Source organism: Rutidosis leptorrhynchoides, chromosome 2, assembly GCF_046630445.1.
Source record: "Rutidosis leptorrhynchoides isolate AG116_Rl617_1_P2 chromosome 2, CSIRO_AGI_Rlap_v1, whole genome shotgun sequence".
NCBI lineage: Eukaryota > Viridiplantae > Streptophyta > Magnoliopsida > Asterales > Asteraceae > Rutidosis > Rutidosis leptorrhynchoides.
Window position 1 is genome coordinate 372,397,186 of NC_092334.1, and position 27,611 is coordinate 372,424,796.

At 30.0% G+C, this 27,611-nt stretch overlaps 1 pseudogene; it reads right to left on the reverse strand.

The window, feature by feature from the left end:
• The window catches only part of LOC139892065 (flavonoid 3'-monooxygenase-like), a 170,754-nt pseudogene that overhangs the window by 137,725 nt on the left and 5,418 nt on the right, over positions 1–27,611 (reverse strand).

A 27,611-nucleotide genomic window follows, 5' to 3' on the forward strand; every position in this document is an offset into this window, starting at 1 on the left:
TCTGAATCTGATGAAATATTTAGCGAATATCTTGCTCCGAGGTCATGTTAAAATCTTGCGGAAAATTTTTCTTCATCAACCTTCGAACTTAGAAATTCTAAAATATCATCATAAATATCTTCGATATTTTTGAGGATATTTTCATAAATATTCTTGTCCGAAATTATCTACCTCTTCGTGTTTTCTGTATTCCATTATATTGGAAACTTCTGTAAAATGTAAGTATAAATTATGAATGAATTGTGGAGAAGTGTTGGGAATTGAAGCATGGGTTAGTATAATATAATGACGCCCGGCCAACGTGATTATATTACAGTAAGTCATGCTGGAAGTTCTATTGGAATATGATAATTCACATATCATAACATCATCATGTGTCATGTTACATAATTCTTTCATTCTACTTAACTTCTGAACATATCAAGAAAATATATTCTTGATGGTTCTATTTTCCGTGATGTTGATAAATTTAAAAATCAAATCGTGCTATCACGTTCCTTCCTACTTAGAACATTATAATCATTTGAAACTCTATATCTACGAATTCTGGACCATTATTCGCTTGAATTGAAGTCGGGAAGAGAAAACAAGAGCATGGGGCTCCGAAATATAAAGGAAAATATAAAGTCGATCACAAAAACATAAGTTACAAACCGTGTATATCAATACGGATAGCAACATAAATATATGGGAGAATGAAAAACACTATAACCCCAAGGTAATGGTAGAAGTTAACAGATTCCTCCGGTGGTAGATAAAAAATGAGGAAGACAGAAACGATTGTCAGAAGAAGGACAAGAATCAGTACTGGATTAAGCATTTTTACAATCTTTAGAAGTATGGATTAAGGAAGAAAGTATAGGAATGGTGAGAATAATAAAACGGAAGAGGTAAATTTATAACGGAAATATCCGACAGGGCAATCGAGACAGATGACTGCATTTAATTAAAGTGATCTTAATTTCCTTAATCACTGATGAATAAAATCTTATATAGACAACGAAGATTTTCTTTAAATCCCTTAAATTCCGGAATTCAACCGTGACTACGTCAAAAGTTAAGACGAATCTTTATTTCTCATTTCATTCTTTTGTGACAGCTTCACTCATACTCTTTGAATAATCGAATTGATTTATCAATAATGATAAAACTCTATTTATCAACTCGTATGCGTCATGAAAACATACTTATTGTCAGCCATGACGATCCTAATCAAATTTCGGGACGAAATTTCTTTAACGGGTAGGTACTGTGACGACCCGGAAACTTCCGACCAAATTTAAACTTAATCTTTATATATTCCGACATGATAAGCAAACTCTGTAATGTTGAGTCTCGAAAATTTTGGAACTATGTTCATATATTTAATTACCCTTCGACTATTCCTAACGATTCACGAACAATCGCTTGTAAATAAATATGTATATCTATGAATATGTAAGTATATATAATAAATAGAAATTTTGAAATATAATTTAAACATTGAAATGTAAAATAAAATATAAAATCATGAAGCTTTACTTAAAATGAATTTATATTAAATATATGAAATCTATATATAATTATATGTATATTGTAATACATGTTAAACATCTAATATTTCAAATAAGTTATTATATAATGTATATCATATGGTTATATAACATAACAGGTAATACTCATTTTTTTTTTTAAATGGTTGTTATAATAATATCATTATTATTTCCAAAATTAATATACATGATAGTGTTATGAATAAAATTATTACAAATATAATCTATAGATGCGAATTTGATATATAACTTATGGTAGTTACTAATATTATTATTATCATTCATAATATTTGTATTATTATAATTTGTATTAATATTAATATTATCAACATCGGTATTATCTTCATTATTAATATTGATACAAGTATAAATTTTAATATAATATATAGATATGAGAGTTGACAAGTATAATTTGTTATATCAATATTTTTAATGTTATCTTATTAATATTATTATTACTGTTATTTTTATTATTATTATTTTTTATTAATATGATTATTATTATTATTATTTGTTATTATTATAAATATCCTTATTATTAATTCTATTATTATTATTACTAAATATTATTTAACAAGTATTATAATTGTTAAAAGTAAAAGTTAAGTGAATATATATATATATATATATATATATATATATATATATATATATATATATATATATATATATATATATATATATATATATATATAGAACCAGTTATAGATCGAGTAGATATACATCAACATCATTTTTTTTCTTTTCTCTGCTCCTATTCTTAACTGGTACCTTGATCGATTCCTTTACAGAAACAAAAAAAATTCCAATCGAAATTAATAACAGTTAATTAGTACGAACCTATTATTTATTCCCATCTGTTTTATCTTTCTTATTTGTTTCTGATTAAAAATCCATCCTTCATATCTCCAGTTGTTATACGTCCCCCTCACAATTAAAGTAGAATTTAATTTAGCTACTAAAGCATAATTTCAATCCCATTACATACAGCACCATCTCCTATTCGACAATTAAACAGATAATGTTAAAAAAAATAAGTTTCCTGCTCTGTTCGTAAACTCGATTTACATTGGCATGATTTCAAAATTTATTTCAAAATGTAAGATTGCGGTCATGTTTGAAATCTTCAACTTAAACTTCCTACAAAGTTTCATGAACCAATTTTTGTTATTCACTCTGAAATCGTGAGTCAAAGTTTTAAAAATTAAAAAGTCAACTTTCGTTTTTCAGGTAAATTCGAACTTTATGTTTTGTTTTAAATTAAATTGATTAACCAGATAGTTTCTAGGAATGATTTCCAAACTATTTCATGAAGAAATTATAGTCTGAAACAGCCTAGATTTTGAAATCAATGTTTGAGTTTATCATCGAGCTATATTACTTTTTTATATATATATATATATATATATATATATATATATATATATATATATATATATATATATATATATATATATATATATATATATATATATATATATATATATTTGTTTTGTTTTCTTCGTGTCTGTTAATCAAAACCAACCGTTACAAGTGGTTTTGTTTCATTTGAAAATCCTAAAAACAATTGATTAACTCGCTGATTGAATGATTTTGGTTTTGGTCGATTTGCATTAACGAAGAAGAAGAACTAGAGCACTTAGATAAACAGGTTATATAATTTCTGTTAAGGGTTAAATCAGATATGAATGGACAGCAGACTGGTTAAGCATGTGTCGGGTTAACGAGAGGTCGGGGGTTCGATTCCGGTTCGCGACAACTATTTTTTTAAGTAGTTTTTGAGGTAGTTAATAATTATTATAGCTAGTATTATTATTGTTATTGTTATGTTATTGTTATTGTTATTATTAGTACTAGTGTTATCATTTTAAAAACTAGTAGTATTATCATTAGTAACATTATCATTATAGTATTATTATTGATATTATTATTAACAGAATTATGAACATATTAATAACCTTTATATTACAAAATTTATAATAAAAGTTGACACGGCAAAAATTATGAATATGGTTATAATTTTAAGTTATAGGAACTATGGATATAAGTTTAGAAACTAAACATGAACTTTATGATAAATCCGATTATTATTATTAACAATGCTATTATTTTTATTATTATCACTATATTATCAAGGGAACTCATCACTTTTATTAAAACTATTATGCTTACTAAAATTAACATTTTTATTAAAGTTAATATCTTATTTAAGATTATCATTATTAAAATTAACATTATTATTAATAATATTATTATCAATATTATAACTATCACGAGTATTATTATTATGTAATTACTAAGATTAGTATCATAACTATTATTAAGAGTAAAATTAATATTTTTACAAGTATTATTATCAATATCACTATTATCATTAATAGAGTTTTTATTTACATTATTACCTTTACTAGTTATATTAAGTATTATCAATATTAACATTTTTACATGACAAATACTACTTAAGTATTATTATAATTACTAATTTCAACAGACAAATGCTATATATACAAAAATATATTTAATATACATACAACCTAACTATATTAATATTTCTATATATAAAATGAAAACATATATAATGAAACTTATTAATTTATTATATGTAAAATTACATCACTAATAATAACAATATATATATATATATATTTGTTCAGTTACGATTATATGTATTAATAAATACACAAATGATATAGGTTCGTGAATCCAAGGCCAACCCTGCATTGTTCAATTCCGTCATATGTATTTTTACTTCAAAATACAGTATTGTGAGTTTCATTTGCTCCCTTTTTAAATGCTTTTGCAATATATATTTTTGGGACTGAGAATACACGCGCTGCTTTTATAAATGTTTGACGAAATAGACACAAGTACTTGAAACTACATTGTATGATTGGATTACTATATCGAATATCGCCCCTTCAAGTCTGGTAACCTAAGAATTAGGGAAATGGCCCCTAATTGACGCGAATCCTAAATATAGATCTATGGGCCTAACAAACCCCATTCTGGAATTTAGAATGCTTTAGTACTTCGATTTAAATGGTGATTGCGATTGCCAATATTTATGGCATACTTGCGAGTATGCAGGGATATTCTATATGCATTATGTTAATGTTGGTTACCAGGTGTTCATCATACGAATGGATTTTTATACACTTGCGAGTGTAATGTTATTTATGAGAAATGAAAATCTTGTGGTCTATTAAAATGATGAAAGTGAATGATTATGATAAACTAATGAACTCACCAACCTTTTGGTTGACACTTTAAAGCATGTTTATTCTCAGGTATGAAAGAAATCTTCCGCTGTGCATTTGCTCATTTTAGAGATATTACTTGGAGTCATTCATGACATATTTCAAAAGACGTTGCATTCGAGCCGTCGAGTTCATCAAGATTATAACTAAGTCAATTATAGTTGGATATATTATGAAATGGTATGCATGCCATCAATTGTCGATGTAATGAAAGTTTGTCTTTTAAAAATGAATGCAATGTTTGTAAAATGTATCATATAGAGGTCAAGTACCTCGCGATGTAACCAAATGTAATGTATTCGTCCAGATAGATTAGGACGGGTCATGAAAGTCAACACCGCTACGACCACCCAACACTCCATCTCCCCACCCAACCCTCCATCTCCTCTGGTCAATCCATTGGCCGAAGATGAGGTAACCCCAATGTCGAAGCCAAATGGCATGTCGTTTACAAACTCGAGTGATAGTCATGTTACTTCGTTTTTTATTTTTAATTTTCCGGATTCTTGGTCCCAAGATGATTGTCGGAGAGTTTTCGAGAATTATGGTACTCTCAAAGACGTGTACTTTGCTCGGAAGAGATTGTCGAGTGGCTAATGCTTATGGTACGTCCGATTCGCTAACATATCGGATATCGATTCCTTCATAAAAAATTTAAACATCATACATGTCAAAGGGAGGTGGATTCGAGCTTACAAGGCCTTGGAGAGAAATGTAACTCTTCGTGTACTGAACAAGGGTCGTGCTCCCAATTTGAATATCGATGATTATGAAGCATTTCCACATGCTCCGTGGAGCCGTGTTTCGCCACATCCGTCAAAACCACCAAGCTGGGAAGGTAAAACCTTTACAGCCTCTCTTACAGGGTCCAAACAACAACCCATTGAGTCTCAACATGTTCTGAACCGTATCGAGATAAAAGTAGGGGGCAAGTGGATCGAATTTGATCTCCCTTAATCGATGAGCAATCATAACCTGGTTTTCAGTTTTAACAAGGATCGTATTTCGTGGTCTTTGGTCGAAGTAAATAACTCCAGTCTCGAAGATGTTGACGGCGGGGTCCATTCGGATTAGGTCATAAATTCTAATATGGGTGAAAACAAACCGTCTGGTTTGGGGTCTGATTCGCCAAGCGAGTTTTACGATGAAGATAAGAAGGATTCTAATGTCGATAATCCTAATGTGTCCGTCGATGAGGTCGATGATGATGAGGTAGAAAAAGGAGAACTTACGCCGGCTAAGCCTATCGGAATCAGGGATCCGACTTTGTCCGATGAACCCTCTGTCTCGATTTCCACACCGAATTCGAATATTGACAGCGCCCCAAATACAGAAACGTTTCAATTGCCAAGAACCTCAGATGCGAATTCCAGGGCTTGATGTACAGGTTACGAGGAAAGAGAAGGCACGCGTACAGGTTTCGAGGAAAAAGAATGCACGCCTGTTTCTCAAAATCAATGTGGGCCAGAACAGCCTACATCATCGAGTTATTCTCAAAACCAAATTGGGCCAGAAGATTCTGTTGGGCCTATTTTTCCTAGTGATCATGAAGTGGGCATAAAGGCTCCATATGGGATGGACTTGGGCTCAGACAAATGCGACATGGGTGACCCTAACCCAAATGAAAAAGATTGTCCAGCTTATACCGCGACAGCTCGATTTCGTGTTAAAAAGAAAAAAGCGCATCCTTTGATCAAAAGTCATTTCATTAAATATGTTTGGGGTAGGAGTTATATGAAACGTAAAAGACGTCGGGATAATTTTCGATGGCATGAGAGATACTTCATCGATAATATGATGAATGAATCGGAAGAGTATATTGGATGCTGCTCATGTTGCTCTTCTTGCGCATCATTAGACTCGGAAGACCCGGAAGCATAGTCTGCTTAATTGTCGTGTCGTGCTAATGTCCTCGTGATTGTGTGTCGAGTTATGTTTGTGTAAGAGATCCGTTATGTGGTTGCGTATTACATCGTGTATTGACTAGCTCCTTGCTAGTTTTCCTTTTTGTGTATTATTTCCCTATAAGAATAAAACTTACTTGCCTTTCAAAAAAAAAAAATTTACTAAATTAAGTTTGATTGTTGTAACCTGTCGAACGTGGCGGTAACTGTAGTGACCCGGAAATTTCTGACCAAATTTAAACTTTATCTTTATATTATTTCGACACGATAAGCAAAGTTCGTTAAGTTAAATCTCAAAATTTTTAAATTGTTTTCGTACATTCATTTGACTTTGACCATAACCGACGATTCACGAACTATTAGTTACAAATAAATAAATATAGTTATATAAATAAGTGTGTGTATATATATATATATATATATATATATATATATATATACACATATATAAACATAAACAAAAGAATATATATATATATATATATATATATATATATATATATATATATATATATATATATATATATATATATATATATATATATATATATATAATTAATATACTATGTATATTGTATTAAATATTCGAACATGTTATATGAATATTACATACTAATATATTAAAGGTAATTACAAGTTAAAATATAGTTATTATATTAATAGGTATTACTTTCATTATTATCAAGATAAATATCAATATTAATACAATTATGATACAAATAGGAAATTTGTTTTGTACAAACTATTTTAGAATTTTTAGCATAAATACTAATTTAAAAATGTATATAATCTATAACTATAAATTTTATTGTTATAGTATTATTATTACAAATATGATTATGGTCACTAGTATTATAATTAGTATTATTATATCAGTGTTATTAAAAATTATTAATTGTATTCCTATTTGAATTATGTAACTTATCATATTTAGCAATGATATTATTATCACTATTTTATTATTATCATTTATTATTATTAATATTAGCAAACCTATTATTATAATTAATGTTATTATCATTAATAAATTGATAATTATTAATATTAACTAGATTTAAATTATATATAAATACATATACAAATACATATTCAGATGTAATTAAATTTATGTAATATAGATAGAATTAGATTCGTATATAACCAAATATAGATATATATATATATATATATATATATATATATATATATATATATATATATATATATATATATATATATATATATATTATATACAGGAAATTAGAACATGTAATCTGTTATTTATCACTTTCTAGCTGCAGTAAATTGATCTCCTGTCTCCCCTTTCAATTTTCAGTAGACTGAGTGACAAACAGAACAAAACAAAATCAGTTACATGTTGTTATCTGTTTTTTATTTTTTTCTATTTTCCTGATTACCAAATCTTACTTTCTGTCTGTAATTTCTTTAAGTGTCGATTTCACAAATCGAATTGAATCTAATTTAACTGTTAATTTATGTACTAAACACAGTATATATAAAACTATCCTCAACTGCAATTCAGAAATTAAAAACAGAAAAACCCATATAAAAAAAGGTCGATATCCCCTGTTCGTTTACTTTTTATTCAAATTTTGAATTCGAACGAATTTTGAAAATCCTTTAATGCAGTTCTCTTATAAATCCTTCAATTAAAGTATCTGGAAAATCTTAAGTCTCAATTCCTCGTAACGAAATCGAATTTTCGAGTCAAAGTTTGAATTACAAAAAGTCAAATATTTTGTTCATGCGAAATTCGTAATTTTGCTGATGTTTCTGTTAAAATTAAGGAATCACAAAGATTATAGAGATGATTTGAAATACGTTTCATATTATAAACTTTGTCCAAAACACACCCTATTGTAAATCAATTTTTTTTTTCTCTTTCAAAGTCTGCGACGAACAGCAAGACCAGCTGGGCAGTTTTAAATTTTTTTTTTTTTTACTTTCATTCAATATAAACCTTTGATATTAATTAGTTATTATTATTTTGAAGTATACAAATTATTATTTTGATGATTCAAACATTTTGGGTCGATGGATGTGCTGAGATGAAGAAGAAAAAGATTAAATCGAATAATAACAGTTAAATATATTCGGTTCCCATAATATAACAGAAAAGAAGTAGTAGACGGTTGGTTAAGTGATGGTTCGTGTGCTCGCGGGTTCGATCCCCGTCGCGGGCAATTCTTTTTAAGAAAGGCTTTTAAAGAGGGTATACCATTTTACAATTATATTTTCATTATTATTATTATTATGATTTTAATTAGTATTATTGTTATTAGTATTATTATTATTATTGTGATTATTATTGTTATTATTATTATTATTATCATAAACATAACTTAGGATATTATCATTTGTACTAGTGTTATCATTTAGAAATTATTAGCATTGTCATTACTGATATTATTATTATTATTATTATTAGTATTACTGTTGTTATGATTAAAATGATTATGAACATGCCAATAACATTTATACTTTGAAATCAATAATAATAGTTAATATGTTAAAATTTTGGAAAAATAGTTATAATTATATTAATGCAGGTACAATTTTGAATATAGAGATGAAATTGAATTATAGGAACTGTAGATACAATATTAGAAAATTTAAACACGATGTTTATGAAAAGTTTGATTATTATTATTAACAAGGCTATTATTATTATTATTATTATTATTATTATTATTATTATTATTATTATTATTATTATTATTATTATTATTATTATTATTATGGTTGTTATTTATTTTTACTAAATTATTATTTTGTTTTCATTAAAACTGTGATTATTATTATTATTATTGTCAGTATTATCTACATCATTATTATTATTAATAATTACATTTATGAAAATAAAAGTTTTAAAGATATTATTATGGATATAAGTGTGTTTTAATTATATTAACAACATATATATAAATAATTACATATATAACATGTTAGATATATTTATATTAATCAAAAATATATTAATATAACTATATATAAATTTAACATTTTGAATATATATACAACTAAATAAATAATTTAAGATATAATATATAAACTGATTCGGTTGCGATTATATATTTTAATAGATATACAAATGATCTAGGTTCGTGAATCCGGGGCCAACCCTACACTTGTTCAATGTCGTCGTATATATTTTTACTACAAAATACAGTATGGTGAGTTTCATTTTCCTTTTTACCCTTTATATTTTTGGGCTGAGAATACATGCGCAATTTTTATAAATGTTTTACGAAATAGACACAAGTAATCGAAACTACATTATATGGTTGAATTATCGAAATCGAATATGCCCCTTTTTATTAAGTCTGATAATCTAAGAATTAGGGAACAGACACCCTAATTGACGCGAATCCTAAAGATAGATCTATTGGGCCCAACAAGCCCCATCCAAAGTACCGGATGCTTTAGTACTTCGAAATTTATATCATGTCCGAAGGAGGATCCCGGAATGATGGGGATATTCTTATATGCATATTGTGAATGTCGGTTACCAGGTGTTCAATCCATATGAATGATATTTTTGTCACTATGCATGGGACGTATGTTTATGAGAAATGAAAATATGAAATATGAAATCATGTGGTCTATTAAAATTATGAAATGATTATTTATGTTAAACTAATGAACTTACCAACCTTTTGGTTGACACTTTAAAGCATGTTTATTCTTAGGTAAGAAATAAATCTTCCGCTGTGCATTTGCTCATCTTAGAGATATTACTTGGAGTCATTCATGACATATTTCAAAAGACGTTGCATTCGAGTCGTTGAGTTCATCAAGATTATTATAAAGTCAATTATAGTAAGATATGTTATGAAATCGTATGCATGTCGTCAACTTTCGATGTATTGAAAGATTGTCTTTTCAAAAACGAATGCAATGTTTGTAAAATGTATCATATAGAGGTCAAGTACCTCACGATGTAATCAACTGTTGTGAATCGTTTATAATCGATATGGACTTCGTCTGGATGGATTAGGACGGGTCTCTACAGTTGGTATCAGAGCGGTGGTCTTAGCGAACCAGGTCTGCATTAGTGTGTATAACTGATAAGTCATTAGGATACATTAGTGAGTCTGGACTTCGACCGTGTCTGCATGTTAAAAATTTTGCTTATCGTTTTTGTCGAAAATCATCAGTTTATCATTCTTAAGATATTACCTGCTTATCATTCTTAGTCTAGACACATCTTACTGCAATGATTGCATGAATAGTGTATAGACAAAATTCATATCTTAGCATATCTACTAATCCATATCTTAGCGTATCTATCACTGTAGACTTTATCTGACACGTTTCCTTAATTTTCTCCGTAATTCACGGGATCTTTGGAAGTATGCATAGATATTCTATATATAATTAGAATATCATTCGATATTCGAAAATCATTTCATATCAAAACCCTTTAACTGATCGTGAGAGATGGATCCTATACCTAGCTTGGATTCCATTAGTTTCGGAAGCGATTTCAAGATGTATATTGAAGCAGACTCCGAAGTCAATGAACCAGAAGTGCCTCAACCATTTATTTATTTTTCTTTCTGGAGGAGATGGGGGGTCCGAGACTTACTCACTCGATGGAGAAATGAAGGAGGCGAGCCCTACTGCGAACCAAACTTACCTCCTAACATCGGAGAAAACGATGTACTCACCGGTGAACCTATGCGCAACACTATATTCACCCTTCTTGCTAAAGTTTTCCACCTCGAAGGTCGCGTTACTGCAATCTCAGAAAATATTCAACCTCTACTTCCGAATACCAATCGAAGGGGAATATTAGAAGAAGTTAGGGAACTTCGAATTGATAATCAAGATCTATCGAATCAGATGAGTGGATGGATAGAAATGATAGAGGGTAGGATATAAATCCTGACAATAATGGTGCGTGAATTACAAGCTATACTTACTACACCAACATCATCATCAACCTCAGCACCAACAACACTTGTAGCACCGACAGCAACAGTACCACCATCAGCAGCACCAGCAGCATAACCAGTACCAATAACAACATCCTCACACGTCTCAACCTCGCAATCTATACCTCAATCATAATCATCGTTCTACGAATCGTTCTACACAAAATATCTTCGTCCTTCATGGTGATTATGTAATCTCTAATATTTTAGAGATTATGTACTCTAGTTCTAGCCGTAAATCTGATGAGTTTAATATCACATTGACTCATTAAATCCATGATTACGTCTGAAGAAAATATATATGTATATATGTTTTCATAAAGATTGTAATTAAAAGTTTATTTGTACAAACTGTTAATGTTGAAAATATTTTAACGGGTAGGTAATACCCGAGGAATATTTATATTTCACATTAATAAGTTACATTGTACATTCTTCGAATCTGATTCAACAGTCATCTAATATCTTATTTTACATCCACAAATGTACGAATCCGTTCACCACAGAATAAATTTTTTTTTTCCATTCAATTTCATATTTGGATTTTGATTTATCAGAATTCAACAAATGGCATAATGAAGAAAAACATTGGACAAAATAAAATTTGTTAGAAACAAACAAATTAACTATGAGAAATTTTGTTAAGAATCCACGCTAACTATTCCTAGCTAATTGTTCCTAGCTAACTAATTAATTCCGTATTACATTTTAATTTAATTGCAATTTATTTATCGCAATTTAAATTCTCGCAATTTTATTTATCGTCATTTAATTTCTGTTATTTACTTTACGCACTTTAATTATCGTCATTTATTTTTCTGTTATTTATTTTACGCACTTTAAATATCGGGACACGTATACAAGGTTTTGACATATCATATCGACGCATCTATATATATTATTTGGAATTACCATAGACACTCTATATGCAGTAATGATCGAGTTCTCTATACAGGGTTGAGGTTGATTCTACAATAATATATATATTTTGAGTTGTGATCGAGTCTGAGACGAATACGGGTCACGATAAGTATTAATTAATTCGAATATTAAATATTAAATTATATATGAATTGTTGAATTGCTAACTGTGGACTATCAATCGAGGACTACCAACATTGGACAATTAAAATGAATTAAAATATTGATTATAACATATGAAACTAAACAAATCTTCAAGTTCGCCACTTGATTTCATCTTAAACCTCATTGTATCTTGACGATTACAATCTGCGTTCAAACCTTTCATGATTCTTGAAAACATCTCAAACGAGAGGATGAACCAACCGCACTTCATCTACGGGAGAAAAGATTGATGCATTTAGTTATGCATCTGAAAAACTCTCGGAAACTGAGTGAACATTTAACACGTAGTTGTGCTAATTCCTTCAGTGTTATTATTACCCAAAATAACTTGGTAATTCCTTTTAAAGTAGCAAATCTTGTCACTGCTCCAGCAAATCAACTTCGACTTTTCGTTCGAAACAACCTTATTATAATCTTGATATATATGCGTACTCTTTTATTGTTACCGGGGAACCTTTTATATTTCATCTTATTACCAGCAGACGTACCAGCAACCTCGTTGCTCTTTGGGCTTAAATCCCTCCGACAAATCACTACATTTATCTATTGAAGTCTCATCATATTCTCATCTGCATCTGGTAACGAGAATTGCCATACCAATTACCGGAAATCAGCAAATCTGTATTGTGAGCCTCGCAACGTTTCCACATCAACAGTTATATGTAAACATATAACATTTATCTCTTAGAATTATGATCTTTCATCTGAAATCCTGAAAAGCACTCAGTCTACAAATCAAATACTCTGAATGTTGAAAAGGCTGAATGAAGCAGCAGAAACCGTAGACAACCATAAACGACCTTAATCGTCGGAAGTTGATGATAAAGAATTGTATGTTGGCAAAGCTCAGAAAAAGTTTGAAACTGAAAAACTGAGTGAGCAAACTATGAAGGAAGTCGTGGACAAATCACAAAGAATAAGTTTGACTTCAAAGAATCTAAATGATTCAGTACCTGCTGAAGTCATTAACGAATACCTTGCTTTTGACTCCAAACTCTTGCGGACAAATTTTCTTCACCATCCTTCGATATTAGAAATTCCAAGATATCATCGTATCTTTCATTATAAATGTCCTCCATATTTCTAAAGATATATTTCATGACTATTCTTATCTGAAATCATTAATCTCTTCGTGCTATCAGTGTTACATCATATAGAAACTGTTAGTTTCTATATTCTGTAAACTCTCGAGCTTAAAATGTGAATGTTATTGAAATAATGTTGAGAACTGATGCATGAGTTAGTATAATATAATGACACTTGATCAACGTGATTATATTACAGTAAGTCATGCTGAGTTTCTAATGAAATGTGATGATTCACAGACCATAACGTCATCATGTGCCATGTTACATGACTCTTACATTCTATCTAATCTCTAAACATATCAAGAACATGTTTTCTTGATAGTCCTATCTTTCCCTTAAATTCTGGTAATTTGACAAGTCAGATTGTACTATTACCATTTCTTTCCTAGAACGTTAACTATGTTCATTCCGAAATTTATATCTGCGAATTCTGGACCATTACAAGCGGTGCTTAATCGCAAGAAGAAGAAACGAAGGGGCAAAGCTTCGAAATAGAAATTGGAGTATAAATCGCAGCAAATAGGAGGGAATATTAACTATGGATGACAATGATTATAGGAGACAGAAACAGGGACATCGAAATATAAGGGAAGATATAAAACTCAACAATAACGCAGAAATTACAAACCGTGGATATTAATACAAATAGCAATATAAAAACACGGTATAATTGAGAATAGTATCACCCCAAGGTAATAGTAGAAGTAACCAGATTCTTCTGGTGGAAGATTAAAAAGAAGGATGATAGAAATGATAATTAAGAAAATATCAAGGAGTAGAACTGGATGAAGCATTTTCCCAATCTTTTAGAAGTAAGAATTAAGAATGAAAGTATAGGAATGATGAAAATAAGGGAATGGAAGAAGTTCATTTATAGTGGAGATACCAGACAAAGCAATCGATACAGATCATCGCATTTAATTATAGAGATCTTAATTTCCTTTAAATCTCTTGAATTCCGGAATTCAAACGTGACCACGTCAAAGGTTAAGACGCACCTTATTTCTAAATTCAACCATGACTACGTCACAAGTTAAAACGAAACTTCATTTATTCATTTCACTCTTTTGTGATAGCTTCATTCATGCTCTTCGAATAATCGAATTATTTTATCTGTATTATTCAAATAATGATAAAATTCCATTTATCAGCTCATATTCGTCAGGAAAACGTATTTATTGTTAGCCATGACTACCTCACTCAAATTTCGGGATGAAATTTATTTAACGGGTAGGTACTGTAGTGACCCGGAAATTTCCGACCAAATTTAAACTTTATCTTTATATTATTTCAACACGATAAGCAAAGTTCGTTAAGTTAAAACTCAAAATTTTTAAATTGTTTTCGTACATTCATTTGACTTCGACCATAACCGACGATTCAAAACTATTAGTTACAAATAAATAAATATAGTTATATAAATAAGTGTGTGTGTGTGTGTATATATATATATATATATATATATATAGGTATATATATCTATATACATATATAAACATAAACAAAAGAATATATATATATAAAAAAAAATTAATATACTATGTATATGGTATTAAATATTCGAACATGTTATATGAATATTACATACTAATATATTAAAGGTAATTACAAGTTAAAATATAGTTATTATATTAATAGGTATTACTTTCATTATTATCAAGATAAATATCAATATTAATACAATTATGATACAAATAGGAAATTTGTTTTGTACAAACTATTTTAGAATTTTTAGCATAAATACTAATTTAAAAATGTATATAATCTATAACTATAAATTTTATTGTTATAGTATTATTATTACAAAAATGATCATGGTCACTAGTATTATAATTAGTATTATTATATCAGTGTTATTAAAAATTATTAATTGTATTCCTATTTGAATTATGTAACTTATCATATTTAGTAATGATATTATTATCACTATTTTATTATTATCATTTATTATTATTAATATTAGCAAACCTATTATTATAATTAATGTTATTATCATTAATATATTGATAATTATTAATATTAACTAGATTTAAATTATATATAAATACATATACAAATACATATTCAGATGTAATAAAATTTATGTAATATAGATAGAATCAGATTCATATATAACCAAATATATATATATATATGTACAAAATTCTATATACAGGAAATTAGAACATGTAATCTGTTGTTTATCACTTTCTAGCTGTAGTAAATTGATCTCCTGTCTCCCCTTTCGATTTTTAGTAGAATGAGTGACAAACAGAACAAAACAAAATCAGTTACACGTTGTTATCTGTTTTTTATTTTTTTCTATTTTCCTGATTACCAAATCTTACTTTCTGTCTGTAATTTCTTTAAGTGTCGATTTCACAAATCGAATTGAATCTAATTTAACTGTTAATTTATGTACTAAACACAGTATATATAAAACTATCCTCAACTGCAATTCAGAAATTAAAAACAGAAAAACCCATATAAAAAAGGTCGATATCCCCTGTTCGTTTACTTTTTATTCAACTTTTGAATTCGAACGAATTTTGAAAATCCTTTAATGCAGTTCTCTTATAAATCCTTCAATTAAAGTATCTGAAAAATCTCAAGTCTCAATTCCTCGTAACGAAATCGAATTTTCGAGTCAAAGTTTGAATTACAAAAAGTCAAATATTTTGTTCATGCGAAATTCGTAATTTTGCTGATGTTTCTGTTAAAATTAAGGATTCACAAAGATTATAGAGATGATTTGAAATACGTTTCATATTATAAACTTTGTCCAAAACACACCCTATTGTAAAATCAATTTTTTTTTCTCTTTCAAGGTCTGCGACGAACAGCAAGACCAGCTGGGCAGTTTTAAATTTTTTTTCTTTATACTTTCATTCAATATAAACCTTTGATATTAATTAGTTATTATTATTTTGAAGTATACAAATTATTATTTTGATGATTCAAACATTTTGGGTCGATGGATGTGCTGAGATGAAGAAGAAAAAGATTAAATCGAATAATAACAGTTAAATATATTCGGTTCCCATAATGTAACAAAAAAGAAGTAGTAGACGGTTGGTTAAGTGATGGTTCGTGTGAGCGTGTGGTCGCGGGTTCAATCCCCGTCGCGGGCAATTCTTTTTAAGAAAGGCTTTTAAAGAGGGTATACCATTTTACAATTATATTTTCATTATTATTATTATTATTATTTTAATTAGTATTATTGTTATTAGTATTATTATTATTATTGTGATTATTATTGTTATTATTATTATTATTATTATTATCATAAACATAACTTAGGATATTATCATTTGTACTAGTATTATCATTTAGAAATTATTAGTATTATCATTACTGATATTATTATTATTATTATTACTGTTGTTATGATTAAAATGATTATGAACATGCCAATAACATTTATACTTTGAAATCAATAATAACAGTTGATATGGTAAAATTTTGGAAAAATAGTTATAATTATATTAATGCAGGTACAATTTTGAATATAGAGATGAAATTGAATTATAGGAACTGTAGATACAATATTAGAAAATTTAAACATGATGTTTATGATAAGTTTGATTATTATTATTAAGGCTATTACTATTATTATTATTATTATTATTATGGTTGTTATTTATTTTTACTAAATTATTATTTTGTTTTCATTAAAACTATGATTATTATTATTATTGTCAGTATTATCTACATCATTATTATTATTAACTAGTTAAAGACCCGCGGTTTCGCGGGTTTTATGAAATGATGATATTTTAATACAATCTTTAACCATGATAACATAAATAAACAATATAATATTTCGAAAGTTCAAATGTAAATAAATGATGTTCAAATTAAAGTAACGGACTTAATAACAACTCAATAATTAAATAAACGATGTCATATAGTTATATATCACATAAAATATATAGTTACAAAGTTCCTGCTTTAGAAAGTTCATTTTTTAGTTGTATTTCCTTGTTAAGTTGTGCACTTTGTGTTCCAATTTAGATAATCATGTCTACAAATTAACATACACATCAGTATGTTTAATACCGGCGAATTCTCAGAATTAAGAAATTAAAATCTTAATAACGATGTATTTAAAAGATGTGCATATATATATATATATATATATATATATATATATATATATATATATATATATATATATATATATATATATATATATATATATATATATATATATATATATATATATATATAAGATGTGCATACCATGCTGGTGTCCTTTGCTTTTCTCATGTTATGCTAGGAAGGGTACTCGAGTAGCAGTTGCAATTAAATATGGAGTACTTATAAGTGGTGAAAATTCGATGTTCCCTTATCTCCACCCTTGAATCTCTACACCGTCTTCTAATTCTATTCGTAGCCGATCAAACTCTTGAAGTGCATTCCAATATTGCCCTTTGATCAGTTCCCTAGCTAAATCTATTTCCATGTATAATTTGTAATTGACATCTCCAAACTAAAATTACTGGCTATTTCACAAAACAATAAATATTAGAAGAATGCTAACAGAGATGAAAATATAGGCGGGTCGAGTAAATATGTTATATTAGGATGATTTAAAACACACTATCTTTAACATGTTTATAACTAATTTAAATGACAAATAAGACTAATATTTTTTTTTTTAATCATTTCAATGGTAATTTACGAATTTCATGATAAGGCATTACAAAATACACTTTGTGCAACTTGTGATAAGTTGACATGTTTCCCCGCTCTCTTATACAAATATATACATGTCCAATGGGTAATTCGCTTGATTGCTTTCTTTGATTTAATTTTCAAATTCTTTTTCACCTTAAACTATAATGGAGACTTGATGGCTTCTTGAGATGATGTCCATGAACCTGCAGATACACATACACAATGCTGAGAGTACATCAACGAATCACAGCAAAGAATGTCAAGTCAAACCAACTCAACTCATAAATAGTTATAGTAAAAATACATCATAATATACAAATTACATATTTAATTAGTAAAACCAATGTACATATTACATATGATAATATTAGGTAATCCTAACCTAAACCCTAAACACTATAATCTAACCATACACCCTAAAATCTAAACCATACACCTTAAACCCTAAACACTTCTAAATCCTTTGATTTTAAAACTAAATCTAAACCCTAACCTTAAACCCTAAACTCTAAACCCAAAATCATAAACCTAAGCTCTAAACCCTACACCCTAAACCCTAACCTAACCCCTAAAAACTTTAAACCCTAACCCTAAACCCTAAAATATAAACCCTTAACCCTAACATAAACCCTAAATCTAAGCCCAAAAACCTAAAACTAAAATCTAAACCCTAAACCCAAAACTCTAAATCTAAACCATAAACCAAATCTAAACCCTAACCTAAACCCTAAACGCTAAATCTAAACCCTAAACCTAACCTCTAAACCCTACACTCTAAATCTAAACACTAAATCATGAACCCTAACCTAAACCCTGAAAACTCTAAACCCTAAAATATAAATCCTAAACCCTAAACCTAAATTCAAAACTCTAAACCCTACACCCTAACCTAACCCCTAAAAACTCTAAACCCTAAGCCCTAAAATATAAACTATAAACCCTAGAATCTAAACCCTAAACCCTAAATCTAAACCCAAAACCCTACACCCTAGAATCTAAACCTTAAACCATAACCTAAACCCTAAATCTAAACCCAAAACCCTAAACCTAAACTCTAAACCCTAAAATCTAAACACAAAACCCTAAATTTAAACCCTTATCCCAAACCTAAACCCTAAAATCTAAACCCTATATCCTAAACCTAAACTTTAAACCCTAAATCTAAACCCAAAAGAAACAATATAACATTCCAAAAGTTCAAATGTATCTTTTGAGATAATCTTCAACCATGATAACACAAAGAAACAATATAACATTCCAAAAGTTCAAATGTATAAAAATGTAAATAAAAAATCTTAAGCCACACCAGTTTTATCATCATGTATAGAATCTAAAAATCTCGATTCGATAGCCATTTCTGCCATAATAAAGATACTACTATGCTAACAAGATTATACAGTAATCTTATTTGACACACTCTAAATACGAAGAGAAGAATTCCTCTATATAAACTGTTCAATGTATCTTTGTGTCAAATAAGATTGTACGATTGCTCTTATCAATACAAATTACTAATAACATACATAAAATTTAATAACAACAGACATTTTATATATACACTTAACATACAATTAATTATACACATCTTATTCTTATAAGGCTTTATTTCAGAAAGATATATAAGACTTCAAGAAATTGCAAAAAAACTCACATTTCTTCATCTTGATCCATATTTGCGATGCTAACCTAGGATTGTTGATTGTTTTTGTCAGAAGTGGAAGCTGTAGCAAAATCTTTGTGATTCATCATGAGCATGAATCGTTATTAATAATTTTTGGTGGTCTACAATTAATCGATTTTAAAGCTAGATTGTAGAAGATTTGGAGGTAGTTGTTATAATAGACCATGAAACCATGGAATTTCATTAAGTTGGTAAAGATTTGACTATAATTGATTGATATCTCAATTATTTTTGAGTAAAATCGTGGTAAGTACAGAGTATTTTTAAATGAGAGATATCAGATGAATCAATTCGTCCATAATATTAGTCGGTGATTTTGTTTGGACTTACGTTGATTTGTACAATTGCCTTTTCATTGGTTTGGGACTTTGGGCTGTACATTTCCCTTTTCATTGGTTTGAGTTGTACATTTCCCTTTTTCATCTACCAACATTTGCACAGTTGACTTTCCAGAGGACAATATACATATATTTAAACACCACCAAGTCAAACCTATTGATTTTAACTTAGTTGAATTATTAATCGTGAAGGATATTCATTTGAGTCCAAGTTTTATCTTGGGTTTGAGGGAATTAATTTTAGCCCTTAGATTGATGCTCATCAATGGCTGAGATTAACTTGATCAAATAGATGTAATTTTGGGCGGAGGGGCAATTTCGTCAATTTACTCAAATATTTTGTACACACACTCCACCCATCTGGTTCATTCCTCACTTTGCACACACATCTGATACGTTTTTCTCTCCCTCTCTATCTCCATTCTAGGGTTTTCATCTCTCGAATTTCTTCATCGCCATCAATTTTCTTCGGTTTCTTCGATTTCATCAACAATCAAACGTTTCATCTTCAGTAATCCATCTATAACGAATGGCGAAATCAAGCGAATCTCCAATTTCGAAACCTTCTTCTTCTAAAAAACAAAGTTCTGCTACAAAACGAGCTCCGACTAAAACTCCGGCTAAAACACAAGCTTCGGGTAAAGCACAAGCTCCGGCTAAAGCACAAGTTCCGGCTAAAATAGAAGCTCCGGCCAAAATACAAGCTCCGGCGAAAACTAAAGCGCCGGCTAAACAAATGCTTCGGCCAAAGCTCTAGGTAATTTTACTATGTTTTATTTAGCAATCAATCAAGTGTTTGTTCTATTTTCATTGTTTTCTTAATTTTTAGGGTTTTTAGAGATATAGTGCTTCGTGTTCATGTGATTTGTTTCTGATTATCTTATGTGTGTTATTTACCAGTATTACACATTTTTTGTCATCAGAACGTAATTGTTAGGTTTATAATCACATGTGATTTTTACAGAAATACCAAATTCCAACAGATTGTAATTGTTAGTGTTTTTAATCACATGTGATGTTTCTGTTTTAATGTACCTTTTAGGGTTTTTGTAATCAGTTTTTCATAGTTTTAATGTTTTAATCACATGTGATTGACAAAGCAAAATGTGATTGACCAAAGCAGAATCACATGTTATGTTTTTGTTTTAATGTACAATTTAAGCAGAATCACCTGTAATTAGTTTTTTATTGTTTTAATGTTTACCAAATGTCATCACAAGTGATTGTTTTTTGTTTTAATGTGCAATTTAGGGGTTCTGTAATCAGATTGTAATTTTTGTCATCAGAATGTAATTGTTAGGTTTTCAATCACATGTGATTTTTACAGAAATCACATGTGATTGAAGTAATTCCATCACATGTGATTGTTCTTTATTTTAATGTGCAATTTAGTGAAATTACTTCAAAGTCACAATTAGATGTTAACATGCAGTTTTTAGTTGTTTTAATATTTAATATTTTACATGTTTTACAGTTAAACAAACTCACAAACGCAAGGCTCCGGTTGACAAGGCTGATTCGAAGCCTAAAACTAAAGCAAAAGTTGTTGTTTTGAAGGAGTTACCTTCTCCTAGGCTTAGGAACACTCCTATGCCGTTTGCTAATGTTATGGATTCACTTACTCCTGCTAAAAAGGAATGCGTGAGCAAGCTTGGGTTTCGTTCTTTGTTAAACTTTAACATTGAACAATTGCCTGGTAACATTGCCTACTTTTTGCGTAGACAATTTGATTGTGATGATATGGTGATTAGGACTTCGAAGGGTGATATCAAGGTTGACTCTGAAGTGGTCAAAGATGTGTTTGGCTTTGAATATGCCGGGGTTGATTTAGATACCTTAGATGTTATTCCTGACAGCGAATTTGTTCAAAGTTGGTTTGATCAGTTGAAAACTGAACTGGGTATTCATGCAGCGGGACTCTTGAACTTGCACCAAAGTTTGATCCTAAAGAAGAAGGTGGAGAGGGTTTTATACGAATTGAAGATGAACAGGATAACATTGGTTCAGTTGAGGTATTATATGTATTTTTCTTTTATCTACTATGTTTTGATTCTGGTTTTGCCAATCACATGTGATTCTGCTTTTCCAATCACATGTGCTTCTGCTTTTCCAATCACATGTGATTATGCTTTTCCAATCACATGTGATTGTGCTTTAATTTACTGCATCACCTTATAATCTAACGTTTGTGCCTTATATGCAAGGTTGAAAAAGACGTGAGACGGGACCGAAACGGTAGCGACCTCAAAACGTCGCAACGGAAAAAACGGGGCCGAGACGGGGTCGAAACGGATGTTGACTAATGTTGACTTATATATATATAAATATATATTTACACATATTTTAGAGCTAAAAAACCTTCGTTGACAAGTTTGTACCTATAATTGTTATTAGCGTTAATATAATACAAAATGTAATACTAAACCAAGTCAATTTTGATTGATTTGACCGACTTATGACCGATTTTAACAGAATTTCTGACTATTGACCGGCGTTGACCCAATTTTTCCTGCATTTGACCTGACTTTTGACCGTTGACCGGCTTATAAGAAAACGGGACGGGGTCGAAACAGTTTAGTCACCAAAACACCGCAACGGGCGTTGCAACGGATGCAACGAACGCCGTTTACAACAGTGCTTATATGTTATATGCAGGACTATTGTTGAGTTATCAAGGGGAAGTTCAAACTGGTTGATGACTTGAAGATGTTTTTGTAAAAAAAATAACCGAAGGTTTGACGAATTATCCCAACCAGAAGACTTTGATATCTTATCAAAGTAAGATGAATGAAGTTTTTAGAATGGTTGAGGGTGATGAGGTGAAGGTACCGATGAATGGTGCCGATGATGAGAAAAAGGAAGATGATGAGAAGAATTCAAGAAATCTCATGCGAAAGAAGACTACAGGATGGTTGTTCTTTATGCACAAAAATCAAGAGTTGACCGTGTTGAAAAATCAAAGGAGTTGTTAGAAAAGTGTAGTGTTTTGTGGAAAATAATTCCAGATTGTGTTATTTTGTTAGCTAGTCACTTGTGTATTTCTTTTCTATCTACTATTGTTGGATGGTAAATGAGAGTAATGATTTAGATCAGGTTATGTTTGTTAGCCAAACACTTGTTATTGTTGGATGGTAAATGACAGTAATGGTTTAGATCTTAATTTCTGTATTTCTTTTCTATATACTATTGTTGATGGTTTTCATTGTTGATTGTTTATTAATTTTTATTAAAGAGGTACTACAGGTTATGTTTGTTAGCCAATCACTTGTGATTTTGCATTTGACAATCACTTGTGATTATGCATGCCAATCACTTGTGATTATGTCAATCACTTGTGATTTTGCATGGCCAATCACTTGTGATTATGCCAATCACTTGTGATTTTGCATGGCCAATCACTTGTGATTAGGCATTGCCAATCACTTGTGATTCTGCCAATAACTTGTGATTGTGTATATTGTAATTAATGTAATCACATGTGATTGTACAATCCAGAATTACAAGTAATTGTAAATCACTATAACTTTATGATTATATAACAGTCCAGGGATCAAATGAGAACTTTTGTGGATTGAGAACCCTGAGAACTCACATGGTCATTCTACCATTCTACATTTTGATTAGGGTTTAGCATGAGTTTTTTTTTGTTTTTTTTGGATAAGGGGACTTTGCCCCGGAAAAATCCAATAGATGAAAATAAAGAGGTACAATTACAACGGGTATACCCGATGGGGAGATTTGTGACCTCCAAAACACTTACAAACGCCATACAAAGATGACAAAACCTAAAAAAGTTTTAATGTACATCCCAAGTACTAACAATGTCAAATTGCCAAACAAAAGTTACTAACAAAGGACTAGAGCTGCAAATCATTTGAAACTGCATAGGACTGGCGCTGCAAAAAATCTGAAGATGCATCATATATACTCTGTTGGTCCCTGCAGTCCAAAAAACCAAAAAATTACCATTTGACTCTGCATTCTCATATTACCATTGAACCTCACTTGAAACACTTATAACCATTGACCATGTCCTTCAAAATTAACATCAAAACCCATAATCACGATCCTAATCTTGATTTGCTGTTGCACCATACCAATTAGAACACAATAATCATACCAAATAATTTTAAAACACATCACTACAATCCCAGACTGAGGTGAGGGCAAAATAAAACTAATGAGCTCAGTTGCACACTTTGGAGAAATACTAGTGCATTTTGTCATCAATTTGCCAATGAGAAAACCAAAAACCATCTTGAATAAGCACCTAAGCACATCAGAGTACCTTCTATATTCCATTAGGTCAGCAACTTTGACTGCAGGTCTAATTTGGTCAACAATTTGGAAATTACATATACTTTGAACACCCTGCCACCTGCTATGCATCCTTAGCCATAGAATAAACTTTAAGTACCACCTAGGAACCCATAAAAACCCTTGGCTCAAAAAGTCAAAACTCATTAAACCTGCAGTTTTGACTGAGAGTCCAACTTGGTCAACATTTTGAGAAATAAGCATACATTGACCAAATTTCCGTTTGCATTTCATCATAAGCCAAAAAGTAAACTTTAAGCACCATTTATGTTCCCAAAATACCCTTTGACTCAAAAAGTCAACCTTTACTAAAAACCCTAAATATTCCATCAGATTCACACCTAAAACTCTACTCCTCTCATAATCATAATAAATCATATGTAAATCATCATTACTCCATAAAATCATCACATTATAACATGGAGTATCATCAGAGTTATAAGGTTGACCCGGCAAGGTCAAATTTCCCAAAACTAGATCATACAAGTGCAACAGCTGTAAACCTAATTCACCAATCACCAAATCCCAAACCAAAATGGGCCAACCCAGTGAAGATTTGACACGGACCTCTGATCCTAGACTATGTGGGTCCCAGAACTGATGTAGGACTCACTTATTACCATGTTTAGGTTGGTAATAAACACTTTGGCAGCCTGAGACCTGATGTGGAGCCCCAGAACGATTTAGAGTTTAGGGTTTAGGAATTTGGGTTTAGAATGAGTTGTTTGGCTCTTCCTCGAATGTATTCATGAAGCAATTAAGAATCCATGTGTAACTCTCGGTTGTTTCATCCCTGATCAATCTCGCAGCAACTGTGACACACCTACGGTGGTTATCTATGCCAGTAAATGGTACAAACTTGATGTTGTACCTGTCCAAAAAGACAATCACATGTGATTAGAAACTCAAATATACCAAATAACATGTAAATCACATGTGATTAGAAACTCAAATATACTAAATAACATGTCAAAAAAGACTATCACATGTATTAGAAAATTCAATATACCAAATAACATTTCAATCACATGCGATTAGAAACACAAATATACCAAATAACATGTCAAAGAAGACAATCATATGTGATTAGAAACTCCAATATATCAAATAACATGGCAATCACATGTGATTAGAAACAGTCAATCACATGTGATTAGAAACTGTAATAAGACAAATAACATACTTGTTCGTTCTGTAGTGGTTACATAAGTTATTGCATAATAAGTCACATGCGATTGAATAAGAAAACAATCACATGTTATTGAATAACAAAACATTCACAAACAAATTGCATATAGTTAGTCATTTACAACAAACAAATTGCATAAGTTATAGTGACTGAATAACTTATTGCATCGTAAGTCACATGTGATTATCATTCATATCAAAGATTACTTAACAACAAAATACATCACATAATGTATTATCATAAAACTCAATCACATGTGATTGACTAACTGAAAATTTACAATAGTTCGGTTTCTATCTTCATTGTATTGATCATTATCACTTTATATCACAGTAATGCATTATCATAAAACACTTACATGTGATTTTTACAAGAAATTACATGTGATTGACGAAGAAATTACTTAAATTCACAGTAAACACAGTTTCATCATATCTAATCACATGTGATTGAAGAAGAAAAATACACATACCTTCAGCATTCTGGATTTCGTTTAGTTCTTCATCACTGATATCGATTTCTGGTTCCATTTGCTTAAATTGAAGGTGAATATCAATTGATTTTGAGAACGAATTCGTATATCCTTTCAATTTGGAGTGAACGACTGTTTACGAATCGAAGTTAAATACGTTACGGAATCGTATAATCAGAAATTGGAGTGAATTAACGGTGTTAACGAGGTTGAAGATGACTGAATTTTTCGCCGGAGAAACCTTAATCGCCATCGCCAGGAGCTGTTTAGGGTTTTTGAAGGTTTTGCTCGATAACATTCATGGTTTTGCTACGTACGTAGATGTGTATTTGCAAAATGACGACAATACCCTCCCTGTATAATTTGGTAGTTTAATCTGGTTCATTGATCAAAAATGATCCAAGGGCTGAGGAGTGTTCCTGTGATCTCAACCTTTTTCTTGTTTTCTCCTGATTACAACTCTATTAATCGTTTACTAACTCCTCAAAACGTTAGCATACAATGTGTCTTGGGGTGTCCTCTGCCTTTTTGGTGGTTTGGGTTGTTTTTGACACCTTGACCCAAGACATGAATACTTGGTATAAACCTAATATTTAATTTAGGTTAAAACTAAATTGTATTCACATGTCTAAAGTGTATCTATACTGCCTCATTTTACTTGCAGCTGTTAGGATATAAAGGCATAAAGCCTACAATCTTAACATGGACTACCACATAAAAAATCAACAATATTACTTTTACCCAACAAAAGCACATGCACTACAATATAAGAAATCAATTTACAGACTCAAACATGTGTAAATTAATTGGGTAAAGTACACATGAAGATGGAAAGAAAGATACAAATTAGTCTTTATATACATGCAGATACTGTAGTCACACCACACTGACTTTCGTGATAAAGAGGACCATAGCCCAAATGTCACATTACTTGCCAGAACCACCGGTCAAGAGTCCACTTGTTGGTATCAAAGATCTTGATTGGCAAAGCTCACAAAAGAGGGGTTCACGTACAGTTGGAGTAAATAGTTAACATGCAGTTTACACTTTAATGAAGTACTTAGAGAAAGGCTAGAGTACAACATGATGCAAGTTATATACACACTTATGTATTAATCATGTACAGTTAGGTTGCAAAGAGCATCACTAAAA